An 11,499-nucleotide genomic window follows, 5' to 3' on the forward strand; every position below is an offset into this window, starting at 1 on the left:
CTGTCACCTAAACTTAGGTGCTCAACCACCTGGGAGATGAGCTAAACATCTGCCTGGCCTCCAAGTGCTGGTCCAGGACACAGTTCTCCTAGCAGTGCTGTGCTTCTCCTGTCAAGCCTGTGCAGGTAGCCCAAGACATCTCAAGTGGCATGAGACATCTGCATGTGGGCAACCAGACTGAGCCACGGGGTCGGACTCATCTGAAAAATGGTCCATTCGGATTTTTTACTACCACTGATCATCATTCAGAGACTCCAAGGTGGGAAGAGCTAGTTTAGGTCTATTTTTTACAATGACGGAAGAGAAGAAAAATACCAAAATATTCAGCGCTGTGACATTCTTCTGCAACTGTTTCCTGCTACCTTACATTTTTAACTACCCTTAAAAATACCTATTCCACGTAGAGGTGCTGCTTGCACCTCACTGCGCACCCACTTTTCCTTAGCATCCGTGATGGTGGAACAGGACGGAGGGACACAACCAGAGGGGGCAAGAACTGGTCCTACAGGAGGCTTCTTATGACAGATGGGATAAATTGCTTCCTTACGTAGCATAAGGAACCTGAAAAAGTTGCATATTCTCAGTGTTCACACTGAAGAATAGAAGGCCAGTTCAGCTCCGCTGTAGGACTAACAGCATCATCCTGCCCTTCAGAGGCTACTGCACCTCAGAGACCCCGGGGCAGGGCTGCTTGTGCTGTTTCTGCCCAACCTCTGGCTCTTCATGCACTGGAAGTCCCAGCTAGACAAGGTCTGACACCACGCTTCAACAATCATCCCGAGCTAAGATCCCCTTTAAGGTACAGTTTGCAAGCTCAGACGCTCCCAAAAAAAACTTTTGAGATGTTGATTTATGGAACTGGAAAGTGTTAGAAGGGCAGGAGGATGTTTTGTAAGATGTTTGTGAGATTAGATTACTCCAAATCCCACGGATGTTGATGAGATCTCAGTAAAGTTGCTGATTTTAGGAAAACATTTGTTATGCCACAGAGATCCTAGCAAGGATCACAAACAGAGGAAGGATGAAAATGGAAATGAGCTGTGTTTTTACCAATAGCATATGGTACTCCCCCTGTATTTGAATGCACGGATAAGATGATTTGGATTCTGAAAAAGCATATTTAAAAAAAAAAAAAAAATCACTTTTGGAAGTTCCCTAAGCCAAAGCCTTTCACATCTGCTGATCATTTTGTTCTGCCATGCCAAGAAGGCTCTGAGCGTGGAAGAAAGCTGCAGACATCAAGGTCTGGCTTGGTAAGAATGATTCACTGATGTGAGTAAGAAGGGAAATTAACCCTGTCTCCTGGCCCCTGCTGCAGTGAGCCCGTAGCTTTCTGCAGTGAAGCTAGTGCAACAGCTCAGGGTTCAACCCACGGAGAGCAACAGGTAATTCAGCCTGTCCTAATCGCAGCCAAAGCTGAAGGGTGACGAGACCCGAGACTTGGCCGAACCACACACTGGCTTTCTCGGGGCCCACCATGGCCCTTTGGCATCGTGGCTGATGCCAGATGAACCCCACCACGCTGGTGGGAGAAACCCTCTCACTTTCCTTCAGAGATGGGGAACTTAAGGCTGCAGCAACCTCTCCGAACGGTGCAGGCACCAGGAATTTAGCACAGCTCCCCGCGTCGCCGCTGTGCAGCCCGGGCCCTAAATCAACCTTCTTCAATTAGCGCACGCCTTTCATCAGCGCTCCGTTGTTTTTAAATGCCAGCGATAAGAGGGTTCAGGGAACATTTCAAGCTGTAGATAAACTACCGCCTGCCAACAAAAACACCATAAAATGCTCTACATAAATCATACATCAGAGTTCATCCCCGCTAGGACTGCTGTTAAAATTCTCTGGAAAAGGGAATGGCTAAAAGGGTGCAGCGGTCTGCCAGGAGTTTCTGAGGCCATGAGATCTGGGAGAAAGAGAAAAATGCAGTTCAAAAGCTTGCAGTAACACAGCTGCTTGGAAGAGAGTTTCCTCCCCTTCCTCCCACCTTGAGATCTCTAAGCTAGCTCTGCTCACGGAGTATTAAATTCGCTCCACACCCACACGCATCCTGGCAAGTGTGTGAAACCTCTCATGCATTCGGTGTAGACACGACATCTCTTACAGGAAGCCTTCTGCTTTCCCCTGCCACTCCTCCGGCCTCTCTGGCCCTGAGCATCAGGGGGCTTTGGCCTTTCTTCATCTACGTACTCCTATTTTCCAGCGGCAGTTCAACCCTCCGTACAACAACAGCTATAAATAAGCTTATCTCGCAAACTAACCGCCTGCAGGCTCCTTAGAAGTAATCTACTGCCCCCCCAGGGATCCAGAGACTGCAGCTCACGCACTGATCTAGAGGACCAAAACAGGAGATCAAAACCTTTCCAAGGATGTCCTTGGATCACAGCTACAAATCAAGTTCGAATCGGCAATTGCTTTGCTCACATCGTGCACTCACCAGGCAGCCCCATCCTCCCTCGTTGGCCACCAAAGCCTTATCCGATCTTACGGTAAAAACTGCGTCAGTCTAATCCTACAGCAAGCCAAAGAGCCAAGAAAAGGACGGTCTGGGGAAGCTCACCATTTGGATTCGTCCCTGCGCTGCGATCCAGACCGAGCTTTGGCCTCCTCGCTGTAGGTCCCATCTGACACGACGCCGAACAGAGGGGAAAACCTCAGACCCGCTTCTGACCTGGAGGTGATGCCAAGAACAACGAGGCTCCTAAATCACCGCAGAGCCATCTCCCAGGCAGGGGTGAAAGAAAAAGAAAGAGCAGTCCTCTCCATCTCCAAAAATGATGGAGATAGGCGGTTGATCTCACCCCGTCAGGGAAGTTCAGCAGAGCTTTGAACGCCCCCTCGAACGCCTCGTGTCTCCGCTGGCCGTTGTTGAGCAACGCCGGGAGTGCGGGGACGCGAGTCAGGTTTCCATGCCCTGGCCAGGGCGGTGGGAAGTCTCATGTTCAACCGAGCCAGCGTTTCCCATCAAGCCCTGTTGAGTCAGTGCCCTGCAGACCTCTGGGTCTGGTAAATCAGACTGTGACCAAGCTTAGGGCTCTTAAATAAAGACCTTCTCGCCCAATGCTGGGTAGAGCAGCAATGACTGGCAGCCGGCACGCAAGGGCGGCCAGTGCACCGCTGCTGGCACGTGTCCTCCCGCGCACCTGGTTCACCCTAGCTCACATCCGCTCGCTCTCCCCCCCCTGCCCTGCAGCTTGAAAAAAGCTTTGTCCGAGCGCGTGGCCTGACAGCGACTACCTCCTGCCGGAGCCAATCCAAGCGAAACGCCTTGTTTTAACTCAACAAAGCCTCATTGAAGCAGAGCCTCGCGCGTCCGGCCCGTTCCTGCGGGTGCCCTTGGAGAAGTCGCTACATGAGGGCAGAGCAGCTAGCCCCCGGCCGCTGTATCGCTGTGTGCGCCTTTGTGCCCTGGCCACGAGCCCTGACCGCCGGCAGGGCCGTGCGGAGCGCGGCTTGCTGCCGCCGCCGCTCCGGCAGCTGCAGGATTTCAGGAGCGAGCAGCCTTTGCAGCGTCCTCGGCGCCCTCGCGCAGCGAACATAATGGATTGTGGCAGTTTGCAAAATGTGTTGCAGGCTCAGATCGTGTAGAGATGAAATATCTCCTCCTGGGATAATTATTCCTGAGGAGAGGCATTTGCTTCCTTTCTAAGGAAGGTTCATGTGATTGTAACGATTGTGGAAACAAGCTCGAGAGCCTGGCTTTGAGGCTGACCTCGGCCTGTGCCTCCACCGACGTGTCCGAGGGCTGCGCGGGGAAAGAAAGGCACAGGGATCTTCAGGCCTGCCTGACCATGGGCCGAGACGGGGCTTGGTCAATGGAACCATGGAGGGGATTTGTGGAAATGGGCCTGACGGCCACGTGCACCCAGGTCAGGACCAGTGTCCATTGCAACGGCAGCAGTGGGGGGCTGCTACGGGGATGACTGAGCTTGCAGGTTAAAGCATCTGGGGTGTCTGCATGGAGGCAGGGTAGGATTTAGTGTCCCAAATGGGGACATCATAGCATGACGTTGGGGGGTCCTGCCTGACCTCCAGTTGCCACTGTAGAAGGCGGCTGTCTCCCATGCAGATATCTCAGATGCCTGGGGCATCTTGGATGGCCCTAGACACCTACTTGTGGGCAACTGGATCCACCCCTGGGTGTTTCACCCCAGTTATGGTCAATGAAGCCCAGGCAATGCAGTCCATGGAGCCCTGGGTCCTCACCAGGACCTATTCTTCACCCATGCCAACAGCTGGCCCCAGAGGTCTCCAAGCACGTTGCAAGGAGGGGTGGTATCAAACCCAAGGCTGTGCACGGGAGGCCAGTGACCTGCTCTCTCTGTGTGGGCAGGCCCAGGGGCCCCAGACATCGGGGCTGATGCTCTCAGCTGCAGATCCCCGCTGGACCCAAGATCGGCACCGCAACCCCTAGAGAAACCCGGCTAAGGAATGAGGACCTCCTACACTGGGGAATGCCTTGCAGTGCCCATGGTGTCATCTTTTCCCTTTCTCTCGCTCTTTCCTCCTCTCCTCTTTTTATTAGCTTAGCTGTTTTGACTCGAAACTGCAGAGCCGGAGCTGTAGGTGCAGCACGGCAGGGCTCATGTCTTTCCCGGAGCCATGAGGTGCTCCGACCATGCGAATCACAACCGGAGAGCAAAGGCTGAAGCTGCAGAAAGCCCTGTGGACGCGGCAGTGCTTGCACGGGTCACCGGGTCACCGATACACATGCCAGCGTGAGGAAGAAAACGTCTGCTCTTACATCATGTCACTACACAGCTACTCCTCCCAAAGGCTCCCGGCAGCAATTTGGGAGCGCTGGAAGAGCCAGCGCAGGGGGGAGGCAGGCAGGGGCAGCCGGCTGCCTGTGAAAGGAAACGAGGACATTAACTTTGTAGTAAACTCCGTTAACTATTTCTGTCCGTGAGCACGGAGGAAATGGCTGGGCCGAGCAGCAAGAAATACCATTGTCCCCGGCAGGAAAAAAAAAAAAGGATGATAAAAATGTGCCTGAAGGAATTTGGCTCACGCTCGCTTTTGAACCAGCATCAGGTTTCCAAAGGAGAGACTTGTGGATGCACGGGCAGGGCGTTTTCCCAGGGCTTCCCAGCCCCGGCTGAAACCAATGGGGAAGGTCACGTTGGGTTTTGGGTTGGATTGACCCTGCATCAACCCAAAGGGCCAGACTGACCAAGGATTTAGGCGCCGAAGCAGGACTCAGACGCTCTCATGGCCCTCAAAGCTTCTGTCCTTCAAGCCCACGGTGAGGGACGGGAGCATCCCTCTCAGCCCGGCGGCTCGAGGGCTTGCTCTGGCTGCGGGAAACCTGGCTCCAGCACTCACCTCGGCTCTCGCCGTGCCCACGGAAATCCCGGGTGCTGCTGCAAGCCGCCACGGGGGAAGGAAGCGGAGGGAGGCTCTTCCCAGCCTTCCTGGGAAGGGGCTGCCGGGAAGGAAACAGGAGCTTGCTGGAGCCAGGCAGGAGCGGGGCCTCCGCTCCGGCCTCGTGGTCGGGCCACACAGGCGGGTAGGATGAGCTGTGGTTTCCGGGCCTTGTTCCTTTGCTTCAGCTGTTTATTTCTCTCCAGCAGGACTGTCTCTCCGGAGCCCCGTGGTGGGAGAGCGCACTAACCTCCCGCACGCCAGCTCCAGCTCGCGCCCTTCCTGGCTTCAACCTTGTGTTTGAAAGATGCTTTTGCACAAAGAAGACACTTGTAAATCTCCAGGCTAAGTGTATGTTTAAGAGAGCATTAAAAGTCGCAGTCAAAAATAACAGAGCAAAGCAAAAACGTAGCCTCGGGATATGCCAAGGTCCCTCAGTCTTCCCCATGTCAAAATGGGCCCTTTCCCAGTGAAACGGGGAAACTGTGAGGAACTGGCCCAAAAAGTAAAGCCTTGCTACCCCAAAACCGTGGAGCAATTCCTGCTGCTCCCAGCCCTCAGCTCTGTCCTGACACCCCCCGAGCATCTCCTGGTGCTGCCAGGTCCTGTGCTCGCCCCCTTGCCAGGGGAGGCCAGCTGGTGAGCAGCGTCCCTTGGGGATAACTGCTGGCACCAATGCTATTTAGTGTCTTTGTTGGTGACCTGGATGATGGGACAGAGAGCACTGTCAGCGAGTTTGCAGGCAGCCCCGGTTGGGAGGGAGCGGTCGATACGATCTGCTATTCAGAGGGACCTCAACAGGCTGGAGAAATGGTCCAGCAGGAACCTCATGAAGTTCAACAGAGGTAAAGGCAGAGTCCTGCACCTGGTGTGAGTTAACCCCAAGCCACAGGACAGCCTGGGAGCGACTGGCTAGAAAACAGCTCTGCAGGAAAGGGTTGGGAGTCCTGGTGGACAAGCTGGAGTCAGCACCCGAACACTGGGCTGCCTTAGCAAGAGTAACCAGTGGGACAAGGGCAGTGACTATCCCCTCTATTCTGCCCTTGTGAGACCACGTCTGGATCCTGTGTCCAGTTCCAGTTCATGTGACCTGCTGGAAAGCAGCTCTGCCGAGAAGGACTTGGAAGTGCTGGTGGACACCAAGTTAAGCATGAGGCAGCAATGTGCCCTTGTGGCCAAGAAGGCCAATGGTATCCTGGGGTGCATCAGGAAGAGTGTTGCCAGCAGGTGGAGGGAGGTTATCCTCCCCCTCTACTCAGCCCTGGTGAGGCCACATCTGGAGTGCTGTGTCCAGTGCTGGGCTCCCCAGTACAAGAGGGATGTGGCACTACTGGAGCAAGTCCAGCAAAGGGCTACAAAGATGATTAGGGGACTGGAGCATCTCTCTTATGAGGAAAGGCTGAGAGAGCTTGGACTGTTTAGCCTGGAGAAGAGAAGGCTGAGAGGAGATCTTATCAACGTGTACAAGTATCTGAAGGGAGGGTGTCGAGAGGATGGGACCAGACTCTTTTCAGTGGTGCCCAGCGACAGGACGCGAGGCAATGGGCACCAACTGAAACACAGACAATTCCATCTGAACATGAGGAAAAACTTCTTCATTGTGAGGGTGACAGAGCACCGGCACAGGCTGCCCAGAGAGGTTGTGGAGTCTCCTTCTCTGGAGATATTCAAAACCTGCCTGGACACGATCCTGTGCAACGTGCTCTAGGTGACCCTGCTTGAGCAGGGGGGTTGGACTAGATGATCTCCAGAGGTCCCTGCCAACCTCAACTATTCTATGATGTGGAGGCCTCCAAAATGGTTGTGGCCTGGAGAATGGGACATACAAGGAAAGGATGAGAGAGCCGGGTCTGTTCAGCCTGGAGAAGGGAAGGGGAAGATCTTACTGGTGTCTGCAGCTACATTATGGGACGTTATAGAGAAGGTGAATCCAGACACTTCTGAAGGGTGTGCAATGAGAGGACAAGACACATGGACACAAGTTGCACCCAAGGAAATTCCAAGTGGATATAAAAAGAAAGTCTTCTCCATGAGGGTGGTCAGACACCGACACAGGGCTCCAGGGAGTTGGTGGGATCTCCACCCCTGGAGATACTCAAAACTTGACTGGACAGGGCCCTGAGCAACCTCATCTAATGTTAAAGGTGTCCCTGCTCCGACACCTCCCAAAATCCCTTTGACTTCAGTTATCCTGAGTTTCCACAATTAATCCTCAAGATCCCCATCAATCCCCCCTACCTAATATCTCTCACACCACCTTTGCACCTGTCCCGGTGGCTGGCACAATTTGGCAACCTCCCCAGGGGTCTTCTCTGCCCCTGGGGCGAGCGAGAAGAGAAACCTCAGAAGAGGGGCTGAAGCTCTGAGGATGTCTTCTGAGACCTTGCTCAGGGGCTTCGGCTGCCCACACAAAGCCACCTTGTGCTTTACAGACAGCCCAGGGCATTGGAGGTAGGGACACGGGGCTGGCAGGCAGCCCTGGGGTCCCACCTTCTTAGGAGGCAGACAGAGAGCTGATGGGACACCCCACAGTCCCACAGTGCCAAAAACAACACCGGCCCCCTGGCAGCAAGGAGCAGAAACAACAGCTGTTTCCGTGGCTGGTCACCAAGATCTCCAAGCAACGAACGGGGTCAAAGGGAGCTGAGCAGCGTTAAAGATGAACCTTGCGCTGGTTGGATGAACCTTGGGTGAAAGAACTCCAAACAAGCAATAAATTAAAGAAAAATTGGAGCCTGCTGCAAAGCTGGGCCCTGCAGAAATATATCCCTCCAGCGAAGCTGCAAGGAGCAGAGACCTTCAGCACATGCCGTATTCAATAGTCCACCTCCGCAATACATGACAGATGAAGGAGGGGTTTTCCTTATTACATACACTGAAAAAAATCTCCTGGTATTTTGCTCCTGGAAGACATCCAAGAATTGTCTCAGCAGTAGCTCTCATAGCTTGCAGGAGTCAAAGGCACAAATTCCCCATCATTAGCGTGCCCCTTCCCCTCATTCCCACCCAAGACTCACTGCAGCCCGGTTAAATTGCATTTCCTTCAACAGCTTTGCAGAAGGGCACTTTCTAAGGAGGGTTTTGACGGAGGACAGATTGCCCTCCTGTGGCATTTCAAGGTAGTTTGGGCTAGAGGAGAAAGCGCCTCTGGTTCCTGAAACTCAGATGGCTCCTTTGCTCCCCTCTGGTTTGGAGACTGGAGCATCTGCTCGTCCCTCCTGCCAGAAAAGCGGGGACGTACATGTTTCCAACGGCACCGCTCTCTCCCATTAAGCGCAGCTTAAATACACTTACTAAGGCAAGCTCTTGTGCTTGGAACAGCAATGGATGAAGGTCTCCTGCCCGGGCCACGAAGGTCAAAGTTGGGGACCCCTGTACCAGCCCCAAGGCCCTGTCCTCTGCGCGGTGGCCGCAAGCCACCTGGCTCCTTGCAGACACTGGCTGGACACAGGTTCCTGCACAACCACCGTCACCGCTTCCCACCAGGCTGAGGCTGGAGCAGGACGTACTGGCCACCTGCTCTGCCAGCAGAGCCCGCACGCGGCTCCCTGAGGCCTGGGGTTTGTCCCGGCAACAAGAAATCCCTGGGAGCATTTTCTCGACGATCCTCCGAGAAGGGCCCTTCAGCACCAGGAAAGAGCACTTTGGGTTGGGAGGAGATGGAGCCCCAGGCCTGGGAGGTAAACACATCTCCATCATGCACTGGACAGAGGCCCAGCAACTCATGACACATTGGCGACAATGTACCATGGGTGGCCACGGATGAAAGGAAGGGAATAACCTGCTCTCTGCACCCCTTGGTCCTGCAGGGCCAAACAGGCAATGTCTGCTGGTGGTTTGGGGTGAGCTGGTCCTGCCTGGGGCACAGTAGGGCCCAGAAGGTCTCAGGAGGATCCTTCCGGCTCCACTCTCAAGGGATCCAGCTGGACAAACACTGGCTGTAGCCAATTCACTATGACCGTAGTGGTGACCTGGAGATAAGAGGGATGTAGCTGAGGGTCAGCACAATATCTTTCCTCTGTTCAATGTCAGCTTAAGTTTTTGATGAGGAGAAAACCAAACTCTGTGGAAAGACAACAGCATCTCTAAACTAGATCCATCTAAGGACCTACAGATATTAACGGAGAACACAGGTTGGATAGAACGAGATTCCATCACTGGAGAAAGCTGCTATGTCTGGTAGCTGATAGGACAATTTTCTTTCAAAGGAGGCAGGTTGGCCTAGAAGACAAGGCCAGCAGGGAGCAGGTTCAGCTGCTGCCCTGTGGTGATGTTGTCAAGGCATTCCCCCGCTCGGTGCCTCAGTTTCCCCGGCTGCACAGGAGAGAGGACACCCTTTGTGAGGTGCTTTGCGAGGCAAGGATGAAAAGTGCGCCCACAGCCTTGGATGTTATTACAAATTATAGAGAACGTAAAGGTCAACGGACCTTTTGTCCACGGGTTGGAGGCACCAGCTGCGTATTTTGCTGGGATGAGCTCGGCCGGGCTCTGATCTCTTGCTGCTCTCGGTCTTTCGAGATCATTCCTTGATGTACAAGTGCATAAGGCTTAAGCTGATGCTCCAAAAGAAAGCACTCTGCAGACCAAAAAAAGATTGCTGTGGCTTTGGCCGTCACAGTGCAGATCGTTCCACAACTGCCGGTTTCTGGAGAGAATTTTTCCACCATTTAGGTGGAAGGCTTCAAAACACTTCTGAATCCCACTTTGCTTTAAAAATACACGTTTGTCTACAAAGGCAAGACAATGGACGGCTCCAGGCATAGATCTAGAGACAACATCCCAAGCAACAGAGGGAAGGATTAGGGTTGTCTAACCCAAAGATGACCAAAGAGAGGTATAAAAGGAGTCACCAAACATGCTGTAAAGCTGCGCACGGGGGGGGCAAGGAAGGGTTAGAGTCCTTTTTCCATATCCGCTCTGGGGACACCAAGGAGCAAAGACTCAAGCTGCTGCAAAGACCACTGAGGTTGGAAAGCAGGAGGCCCCATCTCCGCTTTTCGGAGATGGAGATGGCATATAAGAAAAAAAAAAAAAACAACCCAAATTGGACACCTGCTTTCTGTTCCTGCTGCTTCTCTGCCTCTTGGCCCCCATCAGAAGCATTCGACCACCCTGCCACAGCAACTTGCATCAGGAAGAAGTTAACACACTTAATCCTGAACGTTTTGGCTCAATCCCAAACTGCCTGCGCACGGGAGCCTAAAACCTGAACGGCGACGGGAGCTGGAATTTGGGAGCAGCTGAGCCGCGCTGCCCCACGTAACGTGGAGCGATTTACCCGGGTGTAAAGCGTGCATAAAAACGCCCTCGAACAGGGATATCGCGTCCCTTTGCACAGGCACAAAACGCAACGCGAAAGCGAGGTCGTGGCAAATCCATTCCCGGCCCGTGCGATGGAGAAAAGGCGGAAAGCGGAGAGAGAAACGCGTGAGCAGAGCCGGAGCGGCGGGAGGCAGCTCGGGGGGGGGGGGGTTGCAAAGCGCCCTCGGAGGAAGCGCCAGCGCCGCCAAGCTCAAACCGCCTTGCAAGCTCTAAAAATAAAACGGGGGAAAAAATTTTAATAAGAAAAAAACATCAACATACGGAGAAGTGCTGGACTCGGTCCTTTGCAAAAACCGTCCCATGCTCCCAGCTCCGGCGCTGCAAGGCGAGAGGCACTGGCAGCCGGGGCTATTCCCCCTTCCCTGCCGGCTCCCGGCGGCAGCAATCCCGGCGCCTTCGTCTCCTCCCACCCCTTCGGATGGCTCTCGCGTCCCGCTGCCTGAGCCGGCAGACAGTGACGTGGAGCCCTCAGCCCGGGAAAGCTTCCTGAGGGATGGGGACGCTTTCCCCGGCGCCCACAGGGCTCAGGAAGTCGGAGCCGGGAGCAGACGCCGGGCGCGTGGGATTTCTTCCCTTTCCTTTCCTCTTTGCAAGCACCCCAAAAAGACCAGGAAAACCGAAAACCTGATGCTGCTTTCCGCAGCTAAGAGCAATGCCTAGGGGGGAAAAAAATAAAAAACCAAACTATTTCCCCCCAAATGGAAGGGTTTAAGGTTAAAAGCAAGGAAAAGAATGGAGAAAAACCCACCTAAGGGATGAGGCATTTCTCCTCTAACCGACCCCCCCCCCCCGGTCTCGCCCCCGGGGCGCAGTGAA

At 54.0% G+C, this 11,499-nt stretch overlaps 1 protein-coding gene across 1 annotated transcript in view; it reads right to left on the bottom strand.

Moving 5' to 3' along the window:
- The window catches only part of GJC2 (gap junction protein gamma 2), a 34,016-nt gene extending 22,881 nt beyond the window's left edge, over positions 1-11,135 (bottom strand). The window contains exon 1 of the mRNA XM_067292045.1: positions 10,945-11,135. The gene's annotated coding sequence lies outside the window, so the exon portion shown is untranslated. The remainder of the gene's footprint in view (positions 1-10,944) is intronic.
- Between the last annotated feature and the right edge of the window lie 364 nt (positions 11,136-11,499).

The sequence above is a fragment of the Apteryx mantelli genome, chromosome 2 (genome assembly GCF_036417845.1).
Source record: "Apteryx mantelli isolate bAptMan1 chromosome 2, bAptMan1.hap1, whole genome shotgun sequence".
Taxonomy (NCBI): domain Eukaryota; kingdom Metazoa; phylum Chordata; class Aves; order Apterygiformes; family Apterygidae; genus Apteryx; species Apteryx mantelli.